A 23,853-nucleotide genomic window follows, 5' to 3' on the forward strand; every position below is an offset into this window, starting at 1 on the left:
AGAGATGTAACAAAAGGAATGGAAACTGTGGGGGGACAAGGAGAATTAAATATCATGCAATTTATCCTGTCAGCTACTAGAATTGTCACTCAGATGTTTTCAAATAATCCACATATGATGATATACCTTTACTTAATTACGAAAATAAAATCATTTTCATTTCTATACTATCAGTTGAACATTGGCCCTGAAAAAAAAAAAATTCTTGACCCTATGATCATTTCTATTAGTACTTCATTGCAAACACCAAAAGAGTATGATGGTGATGATGATGATGATGATGATGATAATGATGATAGATGACATCTACATAACACTTAAGTTTGCAGAGCACTTTACAAACATCTTCCCATTTGATGTGACCATTGATATCAGTTGTTTCCCCACTTCAGAAAAATATGAGTTCTCTTCCTGTGTGTGAACATGGATAAGTGAGCCTAAATTTATTAGCCTCAGCTTCCTCATTAATGAGATTAGAGTAATAATGAACTGGAACACCTAGCTCACAGGATTAGGAGCTCAAAGGAGGTATTGTATAAAGTACTTTGCAATCCTCAAAACATCATTTAAATAAATCAACAAATATTTATAACGTACCTGATCCTAGGGTTTTGGGGAAGTTGTTCTTGTCTTCCAGGGAAGAAGTATGATCTTCTCTCTTGTGTGACATCCACCTCCAGTCTGATATTCAGTCTCTAATGAGGGTACCCTGTGCTAAGTCACCAGCCACAGTTTCCTCCTCCAAAGGCTGACTGGAGGTAACCTTGGATGCAAGACAATCAGGATGAAGTGACTTGCCTAAGTCCACAGTGTCAACTGTCTGAGGCTGGATTAGAACTACTGTCCTCCTGACTCCAAGGCCAGTGCTCTATTCACTGTGCCATCCAGTTGCCCTTTATGTTTTTACTTTTTTGTATAACATTTCTGACATCAAGAGTCTTTCATTCTCTTTGAAGACAATTCATGTAGCAAGATAAATCTAATTAGAGTTTGGCTATGAAGGGCACAAGGGAGAGAAGTTTAAGAAGAGAGGGCAGTCTGTTCTAACAGGAGGCATGGTTCATAGAGATGTAATTATGGTAGTGACAGAATGTCAAAAGTTCAATAGTCCAGTTGAAGGTCAAGTCTAGTGTCTGTTTGACAACAGCATGAGGCAATGGAGGAATGGGTAATCACATACAGAGAATAACTATGTAAAGTCTCACAGATGGCCATAAATCTTTTGCTTTAAGACCATCAAGGAGTGGGAACTTACTGCCCCCTAAAGCAGCACCTTCAATTTTTAAGTATTGCTAATATTTAGGTATTTTAATTCCACTAAATCATTGAAATATAGAATCAATTAACAATGAATGGTGTGTAGCGACTGTCTGCTAAGTTGAATTTAGCCTTTTTCAAATAATTTTTTTTGGGACAGGTACAGAAAAAATTTCTGAGTCCTAAGTCTGATATTATTTAATTCTCTATTTCTGATCAAGAATTGTTTTCATCAGGCTTCAAATGAGATCTGTAAAGGTTAGCCTCTGCCCTCCACAAGGTCTGTATCTCTTCAGTTATAAATCTGAAGGTAGGTTCTGTCTCTGGGAAACAGCCTAGTCCCCTTCTAACTGCATCTGCAAGTTTTATTTTCAGATTATGTAAACAAATAAAGAACAGCCTGAGGAGTCAAGAAACTACTTTGGTTATCATGACAAAAGGCTGATGAAATTCTTATACTTATGTCATTTTGGAAAGGGAGAAATTCCAATGTTTTATATATAATCATATCTAACACCACCATAAAATATCAAGTCAGAAGAGGAGACTGTAGTCCTGTCTGTGGCAGTTCTGAAATAGAACAGACTTTATGGACAGGTTAGAGAATCAGAAAGTAATCAATGATACCTTTATGCCAGAATGTGTTTTCTGATTGGTTAGTTACCAAAATTTCATGATCCTTTGTTAAAATTGTATATTTAGTTCTGGGTTGGTATCAGAAGGATGTCATCCACCCATGGTTCCTTGGTTAAGATCCTAGAGAATAAAATTTCACTCATAAAAATTTTATTTCATTTTTAGCCTAAGAAAAATATGATTAACAGACCAAATTCATTAGAATTAAGTCCATGTTAATATTTTTGTTTTGGTTTGGTTTTGGTCTTTGCAAGGCAATGGGTTTGAATGACTTGCCTAAGGCCACACAGCTAGGCAATTATTAGGTGTCTGAGGCCAAATTTGAGCTCAGATACTCCTGATTCCATGGCCAGTGCTCTATCCACTGTGCCTCCTAGCTGCCCTCTCCATGTTAGTATTTTAAAAGTTCACATTTGAATTTCTATTTTGTAAAAAAGGAAATAATGGTGCTCATCTTATCAGCAACAGGGAAATAGTATACACAAAAACAAAAATTAAATATATGCATCTATGTTTATCTACATATTGACACACGTCTATCTTGGGAAAGGCAATGATCACATACATTAGTGTAAAATCCTATTTTGCCAATAGATGGCACAAAAATACAAAGTTTTCAAAAGATTTCTGTTCATGACACATAAGTTCAGGAGGAAAACACCTTCTACATTTTCATCTTTAGAATAATCTGTCTGTCTGAGACCTCATTGTTGAGAGTACTGTGTCTGGAGCAAATGGAGAATGGGTTCAGATGGATGTTTTTACTTAGCAAAGGCCTGAACTTAGCTGCTTAAATTGTCTCCTAAGACATATCACTGCAGTGTACCTTACTTTTAACTGCAGATTTCCAGGACAGAGGACAGAGTTTCAAAATATTTTTATATCTTGTTTTGAGAGCTAGAGCAACAAAATAAACATTACATTTGTGAAATACAAAAAAGATGCCAAGTCCTACACTGTGGCAATGAGAGAGCATCATTTTAATGACCATGAGGTCAGCAAACTAACCTGTCTCATTTTACAGATGAGGAAATTGAGGTCTAGAGAGGTTATTACCCCAAGTCATTTTGCTGGCAAATGTCAGAAACACAATCTGAATCTTGCTCTTCCATATGCAGACCTATGATTAATGTTCATGAATTTTATTCAATTGAATACAAGAGTCAAAGTTTCAAATACAAGAGTCATAAAATGAATGTTAATTGACCCTCTTATATGTATCATGCACATGTCTAGGGAAAACCTTGAGCAGTAGCAGTTTCAGGGCATTTAAAATGGAATGTCCAGTACAGCCTCCCCACATATTTCTGGGATAATGTGTTAGTCATTTCTGTGGATGAATACACAATGAAACTCAAGCTCCTCAGACTCATCTCTGAGAATCTCTCATCTTCTCCACACACCCCCGAGTATCAATATCCAGAGGAGGAACTAGGACCCTCATTTGCTTCTCAGCTGCACAGTTTGTGTTCCCAGAACAATGCTGCTAGGATCTCTCTTCAGTAGGGTCTCTGTAATAGGGTTGGCTAATGGATGCTTCTGTAGTAAGAAGGGTTAACAGAGTAGCCAGGATTGCCTACTCTGACCTGTCTCATTGTCCTGTCCCTTGTCCTGTCCCTCATCCTGTCCCTCGACCTGTCCCTTGACCTGGCCCTCATCCTGTCCCTCAACCTACTCCTCAAACTGTCCCTCAACCTGTCCCTCAAACTATCCCTTATCCTGTCCCTCTACCTGTCCCAACGTCTCTCAAACTGTCCCTCAATTTGTTACTTCCAACTGTCCCTCAAAACATCCCTCATCCTGTCCTTCAACCTGTCCCTTGACCTCCCCTTCGACCTGTCTCAAATTCTTTCATTTGTCTTCTTCCTCTCCCTCCTCCTCCTCCTCTTCTTGTAATCTATTCCCTTGGTCCCTTTACCTAGAAAATGAAAAAGTAGATTATAAAAGTAAACCACTTCAAAGTCTTCAGATCAATTCTGATCCCTCTACAAAGTCTCCTCTCCATAGGCCCCTGTGACCTGGCAGTGGTTCCAAGTCATTACCTCCCTCTAAGGCAGGGCTATAATCTTCCATGAGCTCATTGGAAGGAGTGTGTTCTGAAGCTCTAAAGCCTTGCCCTATTTACTTTGAGATGCAATTCTGTTGAGAAGATCTTGGACCCCAAAGTTTGTGTGTGAATCTAGATGCATAGGAATGGGTGAGGGCATGTATAGATATATTCACATGTGTATGAGTGTACATATCTGTGCAAACCCCTATCTACTGTACATGCACACATGTTAGACATGCATAGATAGAGGTGTAGCTAAATATGGCTGCATCTAGATCTACACATACACACGTGTATGTTTTCAATGAAACTATTTCTCATGGAATGGCATGTACACATTTCAAAAGCAAGTTTCTTTATTTGGCTCCTACAGGAGCCCTTGCAAAATCATTCATTTGTGCTAAAAATCTATGTTTTGTCATCAGAACCATGAAATAGTAATAAATCAGACGTTGTAAAACTAGTCATTCCTCACAAAGAGAAGGCACCTAGGGTCAGGAAGACATCATCCAGCTTCAGACAGGGCCTGGCTATGGGATTTTCATGGCAAGACACTCAATTGCCATTTGTCTCAGCTTCCCCAACTGTAAAATGGGAAGCATAGAAGCACATATCTTCCAGGGAGATAGATCAAAAGAGATAACTATAAAGCTCTGAGACCAATGACTGGCACAGAGTAGGAGCAATGCCAATGCCAGTCATTATTATAATTGCTTCTAGTGTGATCATTACATGCGAAATATCCTTTAATACTGCACAATATGGACATTAGTATGAGTGAGTCACTGACATTCCAGGAGCTCCAAATAAAATTTTTCTTTGCATCTAATTGGAAAAATTATTACAAAATAAATGTTGAAAATTATCTCTACATATACTTGGAAAAACAAAGCAATGAACGAAGAAGAAAATACACAAAAAAATAAAAGCATAAATGAATGTAGCTCATCCCTAAAACAGGGGAAAGCAAAGGAGCTGATATAACTCACTCCATTTGAACTGAAGGTAGGTAGAGTTCATTTGGTTACAGCAGTTCATAGTTTGTTCCTAGAGAAAATAAGATGGAAAAAATAATTGGAAGAAAGAGGATTCACTGAAGGGTCATATACTGATGGGCTATAAAAATTAGTCCTCCTGTGTTGAGCTTTCAAAAGAAAATCCTCCTACCAGCAATCATTGGATGCCATCAGCTGTTCATCCTTTTCTCAGTTCATCATGTCTCTATATCCCTTCTCTTCCCCATTGTTCCCTTTCACATAATTCAATATGACACTCTCCTTTCAACTCTAATACACCCACTCTAGTTCCTTCAGCTTGTTCTATGGCCTTATTTCTCCCCTTCTGCCCTTCTTCTAATGCTGACCCATCTCCATTTATTTCTCCCAGAGAAAGCACAGTGATTTGTCCACGTCTGTTTTTCCAAAACACATTTTTGGGCCTCAGCACAGCTCCTAGTTCAATGATGATGAACCGTAATGGTAGACTGGTAGGAATTCCAGCCTAGTAAAGGGCACAAGCTCATCTTCCATCTTTCCTTGTATGTAGCTTTGAAAAAAAAAGTAGAAAAGACTAAGTTAAAGGAATTAGGAGAATAAACACTCAGAAACGTCTAAGGTCTCTGATGTTTGTCTCCTGTTCAGATGAGAGTAAAAGGCCTCAACAGCCACTATGGTGACATTGCAAGATACATGGGTGTTCCTTTAGTCCAACCAATAATGGAAAACCCAGTCCAATAATATGTACATGTGGTTATCTCACCTTAGCTTAAAGTTTTCAAATGAAGAGCAGTCAATTCATCCTGAAACAGCAGGAAAGGTATAATTTTTCAGAATTTTTTTTTACTTCATATTCTTTGTTTTCAAGTTGCCCATTTTTATTGTTCCTATTTTGTCCAATGGGTCCAAACTCTGCCAAAGCCTCTTCCACATGCCAACCTAGCAAAGCACATTAAAATAATTGTCACGTGTTCTTCTGACTTCTCCATTCTAGATTCAAAATTGGCAGTTCATTCACTTAACTCTTAAATAGTACCATGGAATTCTTTTACTATTTTGATCTCTCCCCTCCAGAGAATCTTTAACTTTTCAATATTCTCTGTAATATTCTTCTAAAAACTTAACCCAATAACATACAAGGGGCCTAAACAACAAGGGGCAAAGGAAGATGGAAGGGAATAAGAATTTCTACAAGATCCTAAGTAACAGATATGGGTCTTTTAACATTAGCATCTCTAAAATATGTGAAATTGGGGCTTTGATGACTCATTATTCAATTTAGAAAACTGAGGAAAGCAGGGATGAAGTCACACAATATCTGAATCTGTATAAAGTCATTCTTCAAAGCAGGGCTCTATCCATTGCTCCTCACAACTGCTAATTCTGGAAATTAAAGCAAGGTCCCATAAATACCATTCATTAACTCTTGGAGTATCATATCTTTGTGATTCATACTAAGCTACTAGGGCCCCAAACCATAGACATCTTCCTCAGAATGATTGCTACCCATATGAGTACAATAAGCCTCTCACATGAACTAGTCTTGAAAACCTTCTTAGGTTTCTTCCCCACTCAGAACTATTTTCTCTCAAGTGTCTAACTCTTTCTACCTCTCCCTACCAAAATTATCAACAAATCAAGGGCTTTTCCAACTATAGACCTACTTACTTCTCTCCCTCAAGCTGCACCCCCCACCTCATGGGTCAATGCTCTCTCAGGAAGTCTTGGCCTTAAATCCCACTCCACTCAGGAATTCACTGCTTCCCTTCCCTCATTTCTCATAATTGGAAAACTAGATATCACCAGAGAACATATACTATAAATCCATCTGGTCCCCCTAGAGCACACAAGAATCAGACCCAAAACTTTTTTGTTCCATAACTTTATCTAACTTGGAATGTGAGCATACCCTGCACTACTGAATAACAGAGGAGCAATTTCAATAGATATTATGCCAGAACTGAATGGGAAGCATGAGCTAATAGTCACTTCTGGAATAAACATAAATACTATGAAGGACTAATAAGGTAACAATAGGTAGAAGGAACTAATAAGCTATGTAAATTCAACCTCACAAAGATTTGTAAATAGGAAACCCTAACCAGCAGATAAGACTTAGTCTGGAAGAAACTAGGTAAGTCACTCCCTGTGAATCATAACACAATATTGCTGTTACTGTTTACATTGTTCCCCTGGTTCTGATCACTCAAATTTCCATCATTTTAAATCTCTCCAGGTTTTCCTGAAATCATTTAAGCATGTAATTTCAAATTCCATAATATTCTATTACATTCACATACCACTTTTTATTCAGCCATCCCCCAATTAATGGGCATTCCTTTAAAAACCCAATATTAGGCACAACTAAAAGAACAGTTGGGAATATTTATGTACAAATAGGTTCTTTTCCCTTTCTTAACACCTTTAGTGGGTCCTGACCTAGCAGTGGTCATCTTTCCTTTGTAATTCTGCAATTGTTTGTGATTTGACTCTTCTACTTCACATCTTTTTCTTTCAATACCCTTTCAAATCTTCCCACATTTCCATTTTTTCCAAGAAAAATAGTAACTCTGACATCCCTTGCTTTTCCCTCTAATACTGCATCCTCAGGAAAACTTTCCTCTCTCTCCTGATCATCAATTGATTGATATGTACACCCAACATCTTAGGTGGAAAAGTTAAGGCTTCATCTCATTGAATCCTTGAGGTTGAAAGGCATGCCAAATGCAAGGTATGAATGAATGAATGAGATAAAAGGACACTGATTCAGGCTTGATGCTGAGTGAAATGAGCAGAAATAGGACAACATTGTACACAGCAATAGCAACACCCTGTGAATATCAACTAGTATAAACTAAACTCTTCTCAGGAATGTAGTGAGCAAAGTCAATTCTAAGAAACTTGTGGTGCCACCCACATCCAGAGAGAGGAGGAGTCTCCATGCAGATCAAAGCATACTACCTTCACAATTCAAAACTTGTTTGTTTTATATTACTTTCCCTCTCAAGGTGTTATATTTACTTTGGTTCTGATTCTTCTTTCAAAACATAATTTATTCAGGAATAAGTTTAACTTAATTATTCATGTATAATTTGTATTAATTGCTATAAAGGAGAATAAAAGTGATGGGAGACAGAAAATTATGGACTTGAAAATCTTACAAAATGATTATTAAAATTTTACTTTGCATGTAATTGGAAAAAATCATTATAAAATAAGTGTTAAAATTATATCAACATATACTTGGAGAAACAAAGTTATGAACTAGCAAGCACACAGCAAAATAAATGTGTAAATAATGAAACCCATCCCTAAAGCAAAGGCCTAGAAAAGGAGCTGATGTAACAATACATTTGAACTTAATTTAGATAGAATTAATTTAGCTACAGCATTTCATACTTTGAGACTAAGAAGATAAGATAGGAAAAAGAATTGGAAGAAAGAGGGAACACTGAAAAGTCTTATAGTGTTGGGATACAAAACATAGTCTCCTCCAGTGTTGAGCTTTGAAAAGAAAATCCTCCTACCAGCAATATATTAGATGTCTGATCTACTGGTCCTTCAGTTCTCAGATCATCAGGTTTCAGTCCAGTGAATGGGCAAAAGGTCAGCTTCCATCTTTCATTGTATATACCTTTGAAACAAAGAAGAGTAGAAAAGACTAAGATAAAGGGATTAGAAGAAAAAAAGCCTCAAAATGATATAAAGTCTCTGATTTGTTGTATATGGATCCAATAGAAGAGCATGTCTCCCTTTCAGATGGCAGCAAATTATCTCAAAAGCCCCTATTGTTGACATAAGATGCCAAGATATCATAGAATGACAAATTCAAAGAAAACCTCAGTGTTCCTTTAGCCCAACCAACAACTGAAAACTCAGTTCTACAATTCAAATAAGTGTTTTTCTCATTTTAACTTCAAATTGTCAGGTGGACAGGAATCAATTATTCAACCTGATCAATCATTCAACCTCTCCTGGAAGATAATAATTTTTGAGTCTCTTTTTGTCCCCCTTCATATCCTTCTACTCCTTGCAGACTCCCGATTTTTATCAGATTTCATAGTTTATGCCTGGAATTGAGAGTATAGGAAAAATAATTGGAAGAAAGAGTTCATTGAAGTGTCTTATACTCTTAGGTTATAAAACTTATAAGATTGAGCTTTGAAAAGAAAATACTTCTACCAACAATTCATTGGATGGGATCACCTGGTACTTCAGTTCTCAGGGCATCAGGTCACTTTCTCCCCTCTCTCCCCCATTGTGCTCTTTCACATGTTTTAATTTGACATTCTCATTTCTAATAAACCCACTCTGGTTCCCTCAACTCATTCTATGACATTCCTTATTTCTCCCCTTCTGCCTTTCTTCTAATCTTCTAATGCTGATCCATAATAGTAGAATGGTGGGAATTCCAGCCTAATGAATGCAAAAGCTCAACTTTCATCTTTAATTGTATGTTCCTTTGAAACAAAAAAAAACAGGAACAGAGACTGAGGTAAAGGGATGGGAAGAATAAAGATTTGGAGGTTTCTAAATCTCTAATAATGTTATACTGGGTTCAAGCAGGACACCATGTCTCCCCTTAAGATTAGCATAAAAGACCTAAACAGGGCCATCTAGTTGTCTGAGAAAGTTGGTGACCTAGGATCCCAAGATATCATAGAGTCTTAGAATTCAAAGAGCCCTCAGTGTTCCTTTAGCCTCACTAGTAACTGACAACCCAGTGAAATAATGCAGACAAGTGGTTATCTTACCTTAACTTAAAGTTTTCAAGTGAGGAGGGATTAACTATTCATCCTGAGGCAGCCCATCCTCCCAAAGGACAGAAATAATTTTTGAGGTTTTTTTTTAATTCATAACCTTTTATCCTTAGCAAGTTATTCATTTTTATGGTTCCTCTTTTGTCCATTAGCTTCAAATTCTGCCAAACCCTCTTCTAAATGACAATCTATCTAACTACCTAAAAATAACTGTCACATTCTCCTGGCTCCTTCCAGACTCAATGTCACAGGTTCTTACACCTATCCATTAAATACTACATTCTCATGGTGTCCTTCATTTCTTTTCAATTTTCATCCTTCAGTGAGTCTTTACGTTTTCAACATTCTCTCTCTATATTCTTCTAAAAATGCAATCCAGTAACATGGAAGGAGCCTAAAGAAAAGGGGTAAAGGTAGATGGACAGAAATAACCATTTTTGCAAGCTCCTATGTGGCAGACTCTGGTCTTTTAACATTAGCATCTCATAAAATATCTTAAAGTGATGCTTTGATGACACATTTTACAGTGGAGAAAATTGGAAGCAAGTAGTATTTAAGTCACTTGCTCAGGGTCACCCAGTATTTAAATTTATACTCAGGAGGTCTTAGTCTAAACCCAGAGTACTAGCCACTGGATCCTGAGCATCCACAATAGATTACTATAGAAATTATCTAAAGCAAGCTTCCATCAATATCATTGACTTTGGGGGCCGTCCTATTTTCTTGAAGCATACTGAGGTTGAACTCCTCTAAAGCATGGACATCTTCATTAGAATGATTGTCATCCATCAAGGATAGACTCCTCATATGAACTAGCCCTGAAAACCATGGTTTCTTAGGTTTTTCCCTCATTCAGAGGTAATCTCCCTCAAGTATCTATCTCTTTCAACCTCTCCCTAACAAAGTTAACAACAAACTAAGATCTCTTCAAACTAGAGGCCTGGTTCCTTCTCCCCCCTTAAGCCCCTTATCTCATAGTTCAATGCTCTCTCTTAGGAAATCTTGGCCTTTGTTATAAATAGCTGAGAATACTTAGTCCAGAATGATTAAAATGTCTTTATTAAGATTTCTTAACAAAATGGCACACCTCTCTCATGGTGGGAGAGGGGTGGGGAAATGTCAAAATAAAAGCTCCTTTATGAATTTTGAAAGACTTTGTTCCTGCCTCTTCATGCCAAACATAGCCTGGGGTCACAAATCTAATTGATACAATGGTTCCTATACAGGTCCCCACCCTAAAGAGCAAGAACAGATAGATCTCCTTGAGAATGTACAAAGGAGAAGGTCAAGACTCTAGATTACTCTTGACCAGTTAAGGACTAGTTTCTTCTAATCTTGAGTTTGTCATTTTTGGAATAAGATTAGGAGAACTCTCCCAGTTTTGGGACTGGCTGGGGCCATTCCCCCTTTGTAATGGATTTCAAAGGGGCCCCCTTCCACACCCTGTGAAGACCCACTACACCCTTCATTCCTCACACTTAAATCCCACTCTATGCAGGAAATCACTGCTTCCCTTCCCTCATTTCTCATAATCAGAAAACTTGACATCACCGGATCCTGGGATATAGAGAAAGTATATTCTAAGCCCATCTGGTCCCCTTACAACACACAGGATTCAGACCCAAATCTTTTGGTCCACAGCCTTGATCTAACTTGGAATGTGAACACACCCTGCACTAATAAATAATACAGGAGCAATTACAATAGACATTGTTACAGAGCTGAATGGGAAGCATGAGATAATAGTAACTGGTGGGGTAAACATGTGTCCTATGAAGGGAGAATAAGGTAAGACTATGCTGAAAAAATTTCATAGACTAATAAGCTATGTAAATTCAACCTCACAGAGATTTGGACATGGGAAATCCTAAGCAGCAGATAGAAACTGGTATGTCTGGCAAAAACTAGGTAAATCACTTCCAGTTAATCATCATTCAATATTTCTCTTACTGATTACAATTTTCCACTGGTTCTGCTCAAGCAAATTTCCACCATTTTAAATCTCTCCAGGTTTTCCTGAAATCATCTTCTGCATGCCTTTTCTAATACCACAATATTCGATTGCATTCACATACCATTTTTTATTCAGTCATCCCCCCCAATTGATGGGCATACCTCTAAAAACCAAATATTAGCCACCACTTAAAAACTGCTAGAAACAGTTTTGAACAAATAGGTTCTTTTCCTTTTTTTTTAATCACCCCTATTGGATCCTGACCCAGTAGTCTTCATTGTTCCTCAGTAATTCTGCAATCGTTTTTCTTTCAGCCCTGTCTTCACATCTTTTTCTTTCAATAACCCTGTTTCAAATCTTCCCAAATTTCCATTTTATCCATGAAAAATAAAACTCTGTCATACCTTGCTAGTCCCTCTAAAGTAGCATCCTGAGGACAACACTCCTCTCTCCTGATCACCAAGCATCTTAGGTAAAAAAGGTTCAGTCTTCATCACAATTGATCCTTGAGATTGAAAAACATGTCAAATACAAAGTATGAATGACTGAGAGCAAAGGACTCTGGGGCAGACCTGATGATGAAGGAAGTGAGCCGAACCAGGACAACTTTGTACAGGGCAGTGCCAACATTGTGTGATGATCAACTAATATATACTTAGCTCTTTTCAGCAATGGAGGTATCAAAATCTATTCTAAAAGACTTGTGATGCCATCCACATCCAAAGAAAGATGGAATCTCCATGGAGATCAAAGCATACTACCATCACAATTTAAAACTTGTTGTATGTTTTATATTATTTTTCCTTTCATGGTATTATCTTCCCCTTTGTTCTGATTCTTCTTTCATAATATAACATTTTTGGGAATAAGTTTAAATTAATTTTTCATATATAGCACATTTTTTAAGGGAGGAAGAAAATTGTGGACTCAAAAATCTTACAAAATGGTAATTAAAATTTTCCTTTGCATGTAATTGGGCTGAAGAGCCTTATACTGTTCAGCTATAAAACTTGGTCTCCTCCAATGGTGAACTTTGAAAAGAAAATCATCCTACCATCAATTCATTGGATATGTGATCTACTGGTCCTTCTGAAGGGCAGAGGCTCAGCTTCCTTCTTTCACTGTATGTACCTTTGAATCAAAGATGAGTAGCAATGACTAAATTAAAGGGAGTGGAAGAAAAAAGACTCAAAAATGGTATAAAATATCCAATATGTTATAAAGGGTTGCAACAGGAGAGCATGTCTGCCCATCAGATGACATCAAAGGACCTCAACAGCACCTATGGTTACATAGGATACCAAGGCATCATAGAATTAAAAAACTGTGGAGACCTAATGTTCCTTTAGTCCAACTAACAACTAAAAACCTAGTCCTACAATTAAAAACAAGAAGTTATTTCACCTTTGTTTAAAGTTTACTAGTGAAGAGGAATCAACTATTCATCTTGAGGCAGAACATCCTCCTCCAGGAAAAGAATAATTTTTGAGTCTCCTTTTTTTTAGCCTCATTTTCTTCTACTCTTTGCAAGCCGCCCATTTTTACAGCAGTTCATAGTTTATGCCTGGAGTAAGGAGAATGGGAAAAATTATTAGAAGAAAGAGGTTTCTTTGAAAATTCTTATACTCCTCCTCCAGTATTCAGTTTTGAAAAGAAAATACTCCTAACAGCAGTTCATTGGATGGGAATCACCTAGTACTTCAGTTCTCAGGACATCAGGTCTCTTTGTCCCTTCTCTTCCCCATTGTTCCCTTTTATATGTTTGAATTTGACACTCCATTCATCTCTAATAAACCCACTCAGGTTCCCTCACCTCATTCTACTGCATTCCCTATTTCTCCCTTTCAGTCTTTCTTCTAATGTTAACACATCTCCACTTTTTCTCCCAGAGAAAACACAGTAATTTCCCCATTTCTGCTTTTCCAAAACTCACTTGCAGCCTTCAGCACAACTCCTAGTTCAATAGTGCTGAACCATAATAGTGAACTGGTGGGAAATCTAGCCCAGTGAATGGCAAAAGCCCATCCTCCATCTTTCATTTTTTGTTCCTTTGAAATAAAGAAGAGAAACAGAGATTAAGGTAAAGAGATTGGGAGAGTAAACCTTGGAAGTTTCCCAAGTCTCTGATAATGTGTTTTATTGGATTCAATCACGAGACCATGTCTCCCCTTCAGATTGGAGTAAAAGATCTGAACAGGGTCATCATCTTGTTTGAGAAAGTTGGTGACCTAGGAAACCAAGATGTCATAAACAGCTAGAATTCAAAGAGCCCTCATTGTTCCTTTAGCCCAACAAATAACTGACAACCCAGTGAAATAATACAGAAAAGTGATTGTCTTCTCTTAATGTATAGTCTTCTTATGAGGAGGAATCAACTATTCATCCTGAGGCAGACCCATCCTCCAAAAGGAAAGGAATAATTTTAGTGTTTTTTTTAATTTCATAAGCCTTTACTCTTTGCAGGTTACCTATTTTATTTTACCTCTTTTGTCTATTAGTTTCAAACTCTGCCAACCTCTTCCAAATAACAACCTATCTAACCACATAAAAATAACTATCACATATTCTCCTGATTTCTTCACTCAAGCCTCAATGTCAAAGGCTCTTTTACCTAACCATTAAATGTTACATCCTCAAAGTGGTCCTTGATCTCTTTTCTATTTTCCTCCTTCAGTGAATCTTTACCTTTTCAAAGTACTTCCTAAATATTCTTCTAAATTCTCAACCCAATAACATGCAAGGGGCCTGAACAACAAGAGGCAAAGAAAGATGGAAAAGAATAAGCATTTCTGCAAGCTCCTATGTAGCAGACTCTGGTCCTTTAACATTAGCATCCTATAAAAAATATGTGAAAGTAGGACTTTGATAACTCATTTTGCAGGGGAGAAAATTGGGGCAAGTAGCATTTAAGTCAGGGTCACTCAGTATCAGAATTTGTACTCAGATTGTCTAAGTCTAAATCCAGAGTACTGGCCACTGGGTCCTGAGCATCCACAAAAGCTCATTACAGAAATTATGTCCTTAAAGCAAGCCCCCATTGATACCATTAACTTTGGGGGATGTCCTATATTCTTGACTCATACTGAGCTTGAAGGCCTCTACAACATAAACACCTTCATCAGAATGATTGCCATCCATCATGGATAGGCTCCTCATATGAACTAGCCCTGAAAACCAAGGATTCATAAGTTTCTTTCTCATTCAGAAGTATTCTCTCTCTCTCTCTCTAGAATCCATCTCTTTCAACCTTTCCCTAACAAAGAAAACAACAAACCAAGAGCTCTTGAAACTAGAGGCCTGGTTCCTTCTCTCCCTTAAGCCCCTCGCCTCATAGATCAATGCTCTCTCTTAGGAAGTCTTGGCCTTAAATCCTGCTCTACTCAGGAACTCATTGCTTCCCTTCCCTGATTTTTCTTAATTGGAAAACTTTGTCACTGGATCCTGGGATTTAGAGAAAGTATATTCTAAGTCCATCTGGTCCCCTTAGAGCACACAAGATTCAGACCCAAACCTTTCATTTCCATAGCTGTGGTTTAACTTGGAATGTCAACATACCCTGTACTACTGAATAAAAGAGAAGCAATTTCAATAGATAATATGCCAGAGCTAAATGGGAAGCATGAGAAAATAGTAACTGGTGAGGTAAACATAAGTACTATGAAGGAAGAATAAGGTACCAATATGCAGAAGGAACTTAGGAGACTAATAAGCTATGTAAATCCAACCTCACAAAGATTTGAAAATAGGAAACCCTAACTAGCAGATAAGACTTAGTCTGGAAGAAACTAGGAAAAACACTCACAGTTAATCATAACACAATATTGCTGTTACTGTTTACATTGTTCCCCTGCTTCTGATCACTCAAACTTCCATCATTTTAAATCTCTCCAGGTTTTCCTGAAATCATTTTCTGCATGTCATTTCTAATTCCATAATATTCTATTACATTCACATACCACCTTTTATTCAGCCATCCCCCAAATTAGTAGGCATGCCTTTATAAACCTTTATAAAAGAACTGCTAGAAATATTTATGTACAAATAGGTTCTTTTACTTTTCGTAGCACCTTCAGTGGATCCTGAACTAGTAGTGGACATCTTTCCTCCGTAATTCTTCAATTGCTTTTGATTTGGCTCTTCCGATATCTTCACATCATATTGTTTGCTTATAAAGGAGAATAAAATCAAAGGGAGACAGGGAGAAAATTGTGGACTCAAAAAATCTTACAAAAATGATTATTAAAATTTTACTTTGCATATAATTGGAAAAATGATTATAAAATAAATGCTAAAAATTATATCACCCTATACTTGGAAAGACAAAGTTTTGAACAAACACACACACAAAAAAATAAATGTGTAAATAATGAAGCCCATACCTAAAAGAGGGGCCTAGAAAAGGATCTTAATTTAGAAAGAATTAATTTGGCTACTGCATTTCATACTTTGTGACTGAAGATGATGATGTGAGAAAAAGAGTTGAAACAAAGAGGAGTTTTGGAATGTGAATATAACCTGCATATGTTCAATTCCAAAATAGTCTCCTCCAGTGTTGAGCTTTAAAAAGAAAATCATCCTACCAGCAATGCATTGGATGTCTGATCCACTGGTCCTTCAGTTCTCAGATAATCTGATATCAGCCCAGTGAGGGAAAGAAGTTCAATTTCCATCTTTAATTGTATGTACCTTTGAAACAAAGAAGAGTAGAAAACACTAAGTTAAACGAAAAAAGACTGAAAAGGATATAAAATCTCTGATTTGTTATATAGGGTTCCAACAGAAGAGCATGTCTCCCCTTCAGATGGCAGCAAATTACCTCAACAACCCCTATGGTGACATAAGATGTCAAGATGCCATAGAATGACAAATTCGAAGAAAACCTCAGTGTTCCTTTAGCCCGCCCAACAATTGAAAACTCAGTCCTACAATTCAAATAAGCGTTTATCTCACCTTTGCTTAAAGTTGTCAGATGGACAGAAATCAATTATTCAAACTGATCAATCAATTATTCATCCTTCTCCAGGAAAAGCAGTAATTTTTGAGTCTTTTTTCTTTAATTCATATCCTTCTGCTCCTTGCAGGTTGCCCATTTTTAAAGAGTTTCATAGTTTATGCCTGGAATAGAGAGAGTGGGAAAATAACTGGAAGGAAGGGGGCTCACTGAAGAGTCTTATACTCTTGGGCCATAAAACTTAGTCTCCTCCAGCTTTGAGCTTTGAAAAGAAAATACTTCTACCAGCACTTCATTGGAGGGGATCACCAGATACTGAAATTCTCAAGTCATCAGGTCTCTTTCTCTCTTCTCTCCCCCATTGTGCTCTTTAACACATTCCAATTTGACACTCTCCTTTCATCTTGGTTTCCTCAACTCATTCTATGGTATTTCTTATTTCTCGTCTTCTGCATTTCTTCTAATGCTGATCCATCGCAATTTTTTCTCACAGAGAAAGCACAGTAATCTCCCCATTTCTACTTCTCCAAATCTTACTTGTGAGCCTCAGCACAAAACCCAATTCAATTCTGGTGAACCATAATAGTAGACTGATGAGAAATCTAGTCGAATGAATGGCAAAAGGCCAACCTCCATCTTTCACTTTATGTTCCTTTGAAACAAAGAAGAGGAACAAAGACTAAGGTAAAGAGATTGGGAGAGTAAAAACTTGAAAGTTTCTGAAGTCTCTGATAATGGTATATTGGGTTCAAGTAGACCATGTCTCCCCTTCAGTTTAGAGTGAAAGACCTGAACAGGCCCATCTTCTTGTGTGAGAAAGTTGGTAACCAAGGAAACCAAGATGTCATAAACAGTTAGAATTCAAAAAGCCTTCAGTGTTCCTTTAGCCCAAAAAATGACTGAAAACCAAGTGAAATAATATGGACTCTAGTGAGTACCTTACCTTAACTTAAAGTTTTCTTGTGAGGAGGAATCAACTGTTCATCCTGAGGCAGCCCATCCTCCTAAAGGAAAGGAATGATTTTTAGTGGGGTTTTTTATTTCACAACCTTTTACACTTTGCAGGTTGCCTCTTTTTATTGTTCCTCTTTTGTCTGTTGGTTCAAACTCTGCCAAACCCTCCTATCTTAATCACATAAAAATACTTGTCACATGTTCTCCTGGCTTCTTTACTCAAGCCTCAGTGTCAAAGGCTCTCTCACCTAACCATTAAATGGTACCTCCTCATGGACCTTCTCGATTGCTTTGCCATTTTCCTCCTGTTAGTCTTAACCATTTCTACGTTCTTTCTAAATATTCATCTAAAATTTCAACCCAATAACATGGAAGGGGCTGGAATAACAAGGGGCAAAGGAACATGGAAGGGAGTAAGCATTTCTCTAAGTTGCTATGTGGCAGACTATGTGAAAGTAGGGCTTTGATGATTCATTTTGCAGTGGAAAAATTTGAGGCCAGTTGCATTTTAGTCAGTTGCTCAGGGTCAGTCAGTATCTGAATCTGTATTTAGGAGTTCTTTGTCTAAACCCAGAGTTCTAGCCACTGGGACTGGAGCATCCAAAATAACTTATTCCAGAAATTATGCTCCTAAACCAAGCCCCATCAATATCATTAATTTTGGGACCTGTCATATCTTGTTAAGTCATCCTGAGTTAGAAACCCTCTAAAGCATCTAAGATCTTCCTCAGAATGATTGTCATGGATAGTATCCTCTTATGAACTAGCCCTGGAAACCATGGCTTCTTAGGTTTCTTCCTCATCCAGAGGTATTCTCTCTCAAGTATCTATCTCTTTGAACCTCTCCCTACCAAAGGTAACAACAAACCGAGATCTCTTCAAACTAGAGACCTAGTTCCTGCTCTCCATTAAACCCTTCACCTCCTGGTTCAATGCTCTCACTTAGGAAGTCTTGGCCTTAAATCCTCCCATACTCAGAATCCCGCTGCTTCCGTTCCGCCATTTCTCATAATTGGAAAACTTGACATCATTGGATCATGGGATACAGAGAAAGTATACTATAAATCCATCTGGTCACCTTAGAACACATGAGATTCAGAACCAAACCTTTCTGTTCCATAGTCATGGTCTTAATTGGAATGTGAACATGCCCTGTGCTGCTGAATAAGAATAGTAACTTGCTATCTATGAAGGAAGACTGAGATAAAACTATGCTGAAGGAATTTAGCAGACTAATAAGCCATGTAAATTCAATCTCACAAAGATTTGGAAATGGGAAACTCTAAGCAGCAGATTAAAAAATGGTAAGTCGGACAAAAACTAGGTAAGTCACTTCCAGTTAATCATCAAACATTGCTGCTCTTAATGACTGCAATGTTCCTCTGGTTTTGCTCATGCAAATTTCCTTCAGTTTAAATGTTTTCAGGTTTTCATGAAATCACCTTTCTCCATGTCATTTCTAATACCATAATATTCTATTACATTCAAATGCTACTTTTTAGGGCGGCTAGGTGGCACAGTGGATAGAGCACTGGCCCTAGAGTCAGGAGTACCTGAGTTCAAATTCGGCCTCCAGACACTTAATAATGACCTAGTTGTGTGGCCTTGGGCAAGCCACTTATCCCCATTTGCCTTGCAAAATCCTAAAAAAAATGCCACTTTTTATTCACCCATTCCCCCAATTCATGGGCATACCTTTAAGAACCAAATATTAGCCACCACTACAAGAGCTGCTAGAAATATTTATGTACAAATGGGTTCATTTCCTTTTTTTAACACCTCTAGTGGATTGTGACCTAGTAGTGGTCATCTTTCCTCTGTAATTCTGCAATTGTTTTTGATTTGACTCTTATTAACTTCACATCTTTTTCTTTCAATAACCTTGTTCCAAATCTTCCCACATGTCCATTTTTATCCAAGAAACATAACATTGTATCTTACCTTGCTTTTCCCCCTAAAATGGCATCCTGAGGACAACTCTCATCTCTCCCCGATCACCAAGGGTGCCCATTCATGGATTGATATGTACCCCCAGCATCTTGGGTGAAAAGGTTCAGTCGTCATTTCAGTAAATCCTTGAGGTTGAAAAGCATACCAACTACAATATATGAATGATTGAGATCAAAGGACTCTGATGCAGACCTGATGCTGAATGCAGTGAGCAGAAAGAGGACAACATTGCACACAGCAATAGCAACACTGTGAATATCAACTAGGTTAAACTAAACTCTTCAGATGAATGGAGAGAGCAAAGTCAATTCTAAGAGACTTGTGATGTCATCCACATCTAGAGAAAGATGGAATCTCCATGCAGATCAAAACATGCTACCTTCACAATTTAAAATTTGTATGTTTTATATTATTTTTCCTCTCATGATATTATCTTCTCTTTTGTTCTGACTCTTCTTTCATAACATAACTTGTTCAGTAATAAGTTTAATTATTCATATACAATTTATATTTTTGCTGTAAAGGAGAGTAAAAGAGAAGGGAGATGGGGGAAAATTGTGGACTCAAAAATCTTACAAAATAATTATTAAAATTTTACTTTGCATGTAATTGGGAATAAGTTATAAAAATAAATGTTTAAAATTATATCTATATATACTTGGAAAAATAAAGTTATGAACAAAGAAGCACAAAATAAATATATATATGTAAATTATGAAGCCCATTCCTAAAACTTGGGACTAGAAAAAGGGCTGATGAAACCTAATATATTTGAATAGAACTTAGATAGAATTAATTTGGTTATAGAGCTTCATAGTTTTCTTTTAATTCATAATTTATTTATTTAATTTCATTTTGTACAATTTTTTATACATTAATAAAATATTCTTGTTTAAGAGTAAACAAAATACACCCCCAAAAAATAGACTCACTTGAACAATAAAATAAAGGGGAGATAAAAAATTAAAATTCAAAAATAATAATAGTAATAATTGTAGGTATGGCCAGGTGGCGCAATGGACGGAGCATCAGCCCTGGAGCCAGGAGCACCCAAGCCCATATCCGTCCCTGTACACCCAACAATCACCCAGCTGTGTGACATGCAAGCCACCCCAACTAAAAAAAGACCTAAAATAAAATAGTAGTAATAGTAGGGGCGGCTGGGTGGCAGACAGAACACCGGCCCTTGAGCCAGGAGCACCCGGGTCCACATCCGGCCTTAGACACCCAACAATCACCCTGCTATGTGGCCCCAGGCAGGCCACCCAAGCCCATTTGCCCTGAACCCCCCCCCACCAATAATAATAATAATAATAATAATAATAATAATAATAATAATAAATGTACTTCAGTCTGTGTTCCAACCCCAACAACTCTGTCGCGGGTGGATCACATTCTTTATGAAAAGTCCATCACAAAAGTTACTTCCATATTTTTCCACCATTGCCATTACTGATCACAACTTCCTCCTTTCATATTTCTCCACTACCATGTATTATATTTTCTCTCTCCTTTTACTGATTCTGCTGTAGGGTAGCTGAATGGTACAGCAGACAGATCCCTGGTCCTGGGGACAAGAGGCCCCAAGCCCCCATACCACCCCTTAGGCCCAGCATCCACCTGGCCCTATGGTCCTGGACAGGCCATCCAATCTCAGCCCCTTGCAAGAATTAAAAGAGAAAATGCGTTGTATCTGACCACTCTCCCCCCATGGTCCATCCTCTCCTCCTTTATTCACATCCCCACCCCTTCCCCCTGTCCCCCCCCTTCTCCTTCTTACTCCAGATGTCTATACTCCATTGAGTATATATGCTGTTTCCTCTCCTAGCCACCTCTAATGAGAGCAAAGATTCCCTCATTCCCCCTTGCCTTCCCCCCTTCCATATCACTGCAATAGTTCATTGTAATAAAGAAAAATCTTATTATATGAAATATCTTGGCCTATTCCCCCTCTCCTTTTTCTTTCTCCAATTATATTTCCCTTTTTTCTATTGACTCCATTTTACACCATTTTTTATCTTCAAATCCAGCTTTCTCCTGTGCTTCATCTATAAAAGCTCCTTCTACCTGCTCTGTTGAGAGGGTTCATATGAGTATTATCAGTGTCATTTTTCTGTACAAGAATACATGCAGTTCATCATCATTAAGTACCTTATATTTCCCCTTCTCCTCCAATCTCTATGCTTCATCTGAATCCTGTATTTGAAGATCAAACCTTCTGTTCAGCTCTGGCCATTCCAACAGGAACATTTGAAATTCCCCTGCTTCATTGAAAGTCCATCTTTTTCCCTGGAAGAGGACATTCAGTTTAGCTGGGTAGTTGATTCTCGGTTGCATTCTAAGCTCTTTTGCCTTCTGGTATATTCCAAGCCCTATGAGCTTTTAATGTAGTTGCTGCTAAGTCCTGAGAGATCCTGATTGCAGCTCCAGGGTATTTGAATTGTGTCCTTCTGGCTGCTTGTAATATTTTCTCTTTGACTTGGGAGTTCTGGAACTTGGCTATAATATTCCTGGGGGGTTGGTTTTTTGGGATCTCTTTCTCAGGGGGATCGGTGGATTCTCTCCATTTCTATTTTGCCCTCTGCTTCTAGAATATCAGGGCAATTTTCCTGTAGTAATTCTTTGAAAATGATGTCAAGGCTCTTTTCCTGATCATGACTTTCAGGTATTCCAATAATTTTTATATTATCTTTCCTAAATCTGTTTTCCATATTAGTTGTTTTTTCAATGAGATGTTTCACATTTTCTTCCAATTTCTCATTCTTTTGGTTTTGAAGTATGGAGTCCTGATTTCTCGTAAATTCATCAATCTCCCTGAATTCTATTCTTTGTCTGAAGGATTTGTTCTCCTCAGACAGTTTTCTTATCTCTTTTTCCATCTGGCCAATTCTGCTTTTTAAGGCATTCTTCTCCTCAATAACTTTTTGAACTGTTTTATCCATTTGACCTAAGCTAGTTTTTAGCATGCTATTTTCTTCAGCATTTTTTTGGATTTCCTTGACTAAGCTGCAGACTTCATTTTCATGTTTTTCCTGCATCTTTCTCATTTCTTGTCCCAGTTTTTCTTCTAACTCCCTCATTTGATTTTCAAAGTCTTTTCTGAGCTCTGTCATAGCCTGAGCCCAATTTCTGTTTTTCTTGGAGTCTTTAGATGCAGGAGCTTATGCTTCCTCATCTTCAGACTGAGTGTTTTGATCCTTCTTGGGCTCACAGGCAAAATATTTCTCAATGGTGTTCCTCTTCTTTCTCTTCTTGCTCATTTTCCCAGCCTCAGCCTGTTTTGGGGGTACTTTCTGAGCTTTTGGGACACTCCCACAAGGTTCTCAGGGTGAGAGGCTCAGTCTTCCCTCCTGGTCTGTGAATGACCATAAGTGCCCCCCTTTGCTACAGGGCTGAGGTGGAGGGGACCCCTGCTGTTCTATGGGGGGGGGCCTAGACTGCAATCAGGATCTGCATGTGGTCAGAACCCCAGAGTCCTGTTCCAGGGGCAGAGGACAGAGCTCTGTAGTCTCTCTCTTCACTCCCCTCTCCCTGGGGGCTCCTGCTTACCAGCTCCAACTGCTTCTGTTTCCTGGATCTGGAATGCAGTGGCCAAGCTGCTTGCTGTGTGCCCTGAGGGCTGGGCTTCATGTGCTTTCTCTGACAGAGGTCCCCCACTGTTCCCCCAATTTGTGCTCAGTGCTCCCCAGGGTGTAGCTCAGGAAACTCCCCTGCTGCTGTGAGCTGTGGCTCCCAGTGCCCTGGGGCTGCCTCTGGGAGGCTGAAGTTCTTTAGCTCTAGCGGGCCACCCTTCTGGTGGGCTGCCCCTCTGACCCCAGGGAGTAGAGCCTTTCTGCTCTTTTCCAGGTTACCTTGAGTAGGAGAATTGCCTCACTGGGTCCCTCTGTGGGTTCTGTCTCTGGAAAGTTTAGTTAGAGTCCTTAGTTTAGAAGTTTAATGGGAGAGTGCCCAAGACATGACCAGCTCTTGTCGCCATCTTCTAGAGCTTCATAGTTTGTAGCTGGAGAAGATAAGGTGGGAAAACTAATTGGAAGTGGGTAAACTTAAGAGTCTTATGCTGTTCAGATATAAAACTTGGTCTCCTCCTTCAGTGTTGAACTTAATCTTAATCTTAAAGAAAATCTTAGCAAAACTATTACAACAAGTTATCACTAGGATAATATATTATGATCAAATAGGATTTATTCCAGGAATACAGGATTGGTTCAATATTAGGAAAACTGTTAGGATAATTAATTCTATCAATAACAAACCTATCAGAAATCATATGATATATCAATAGATGCTGAAAAAGCTTTTGAGAAAATACAGCACCAATTCCTAATAAAAACACTAGAAAGTGTAGG

General features: G+C 38.1%; 1 long non-coding RNA gene across 2 annotated transcripts in view; it reads right to left on the minus strand.

Moving 5' to 3' along the window:
• Positions 1–19,645, minus strand: part of LOC141512292 (uncharacterized) — a 122,623-nt gene extending 102,978 nt beyond the window's left edge. Inside the window, exons 1-11 of one of the 2 annotated variants that reach the window (XR_012475439.1) lie at positions 17,547–18,278; positions 16,603–16,767; positions 16,233–16,338; positions 15,708–15,817; positions 13,586–13,700; positions 13,057–13,216; positions 12,057–12,157; positions 8,466–8,572; positions 5,702–5,877; positions 1,885–2,013; positions 598–763 (exon numbers count right to left, since the gene is read on the minus strand). This is a non-coding gene — a long non-coding RNA (uncharacterized LOC141512292). Of the gene's footprint in view, positions 1–597; positions 764–1,884; positions 2,014–5,701; positions 5,878–8,465; positions 8,573–12,056; positions 12,158–13,056; positions 13,217–13,585; positions 13,701–15,707; positions 15,818–16,232; positions 16,339–16,602; positions 16,768–17,546; positions 18,279–19,498 lie in introns of those variants that run through there. The other variant, XR_012475437.1, reaches the window with a different exon arrangement.
• Between the last annotated feature and the right edge of the window lie 4,208 nt (positions 19,646–23,853).

Source organism: Macrotis lagotis, chromosome 2 (genome assembly GCF_037893015.1).
Source record: "Macrotis lagotis isolate mMagLag1 chromosome 2, bilby.v1.9.chrom.fasta, whole genome shotgun sequence".
NCBI lineage: Eukaryota > Metazoa > Chordata > Mammalia > Peramelemorphia > Peramelidae > Macrotis > Macrotis lagotis.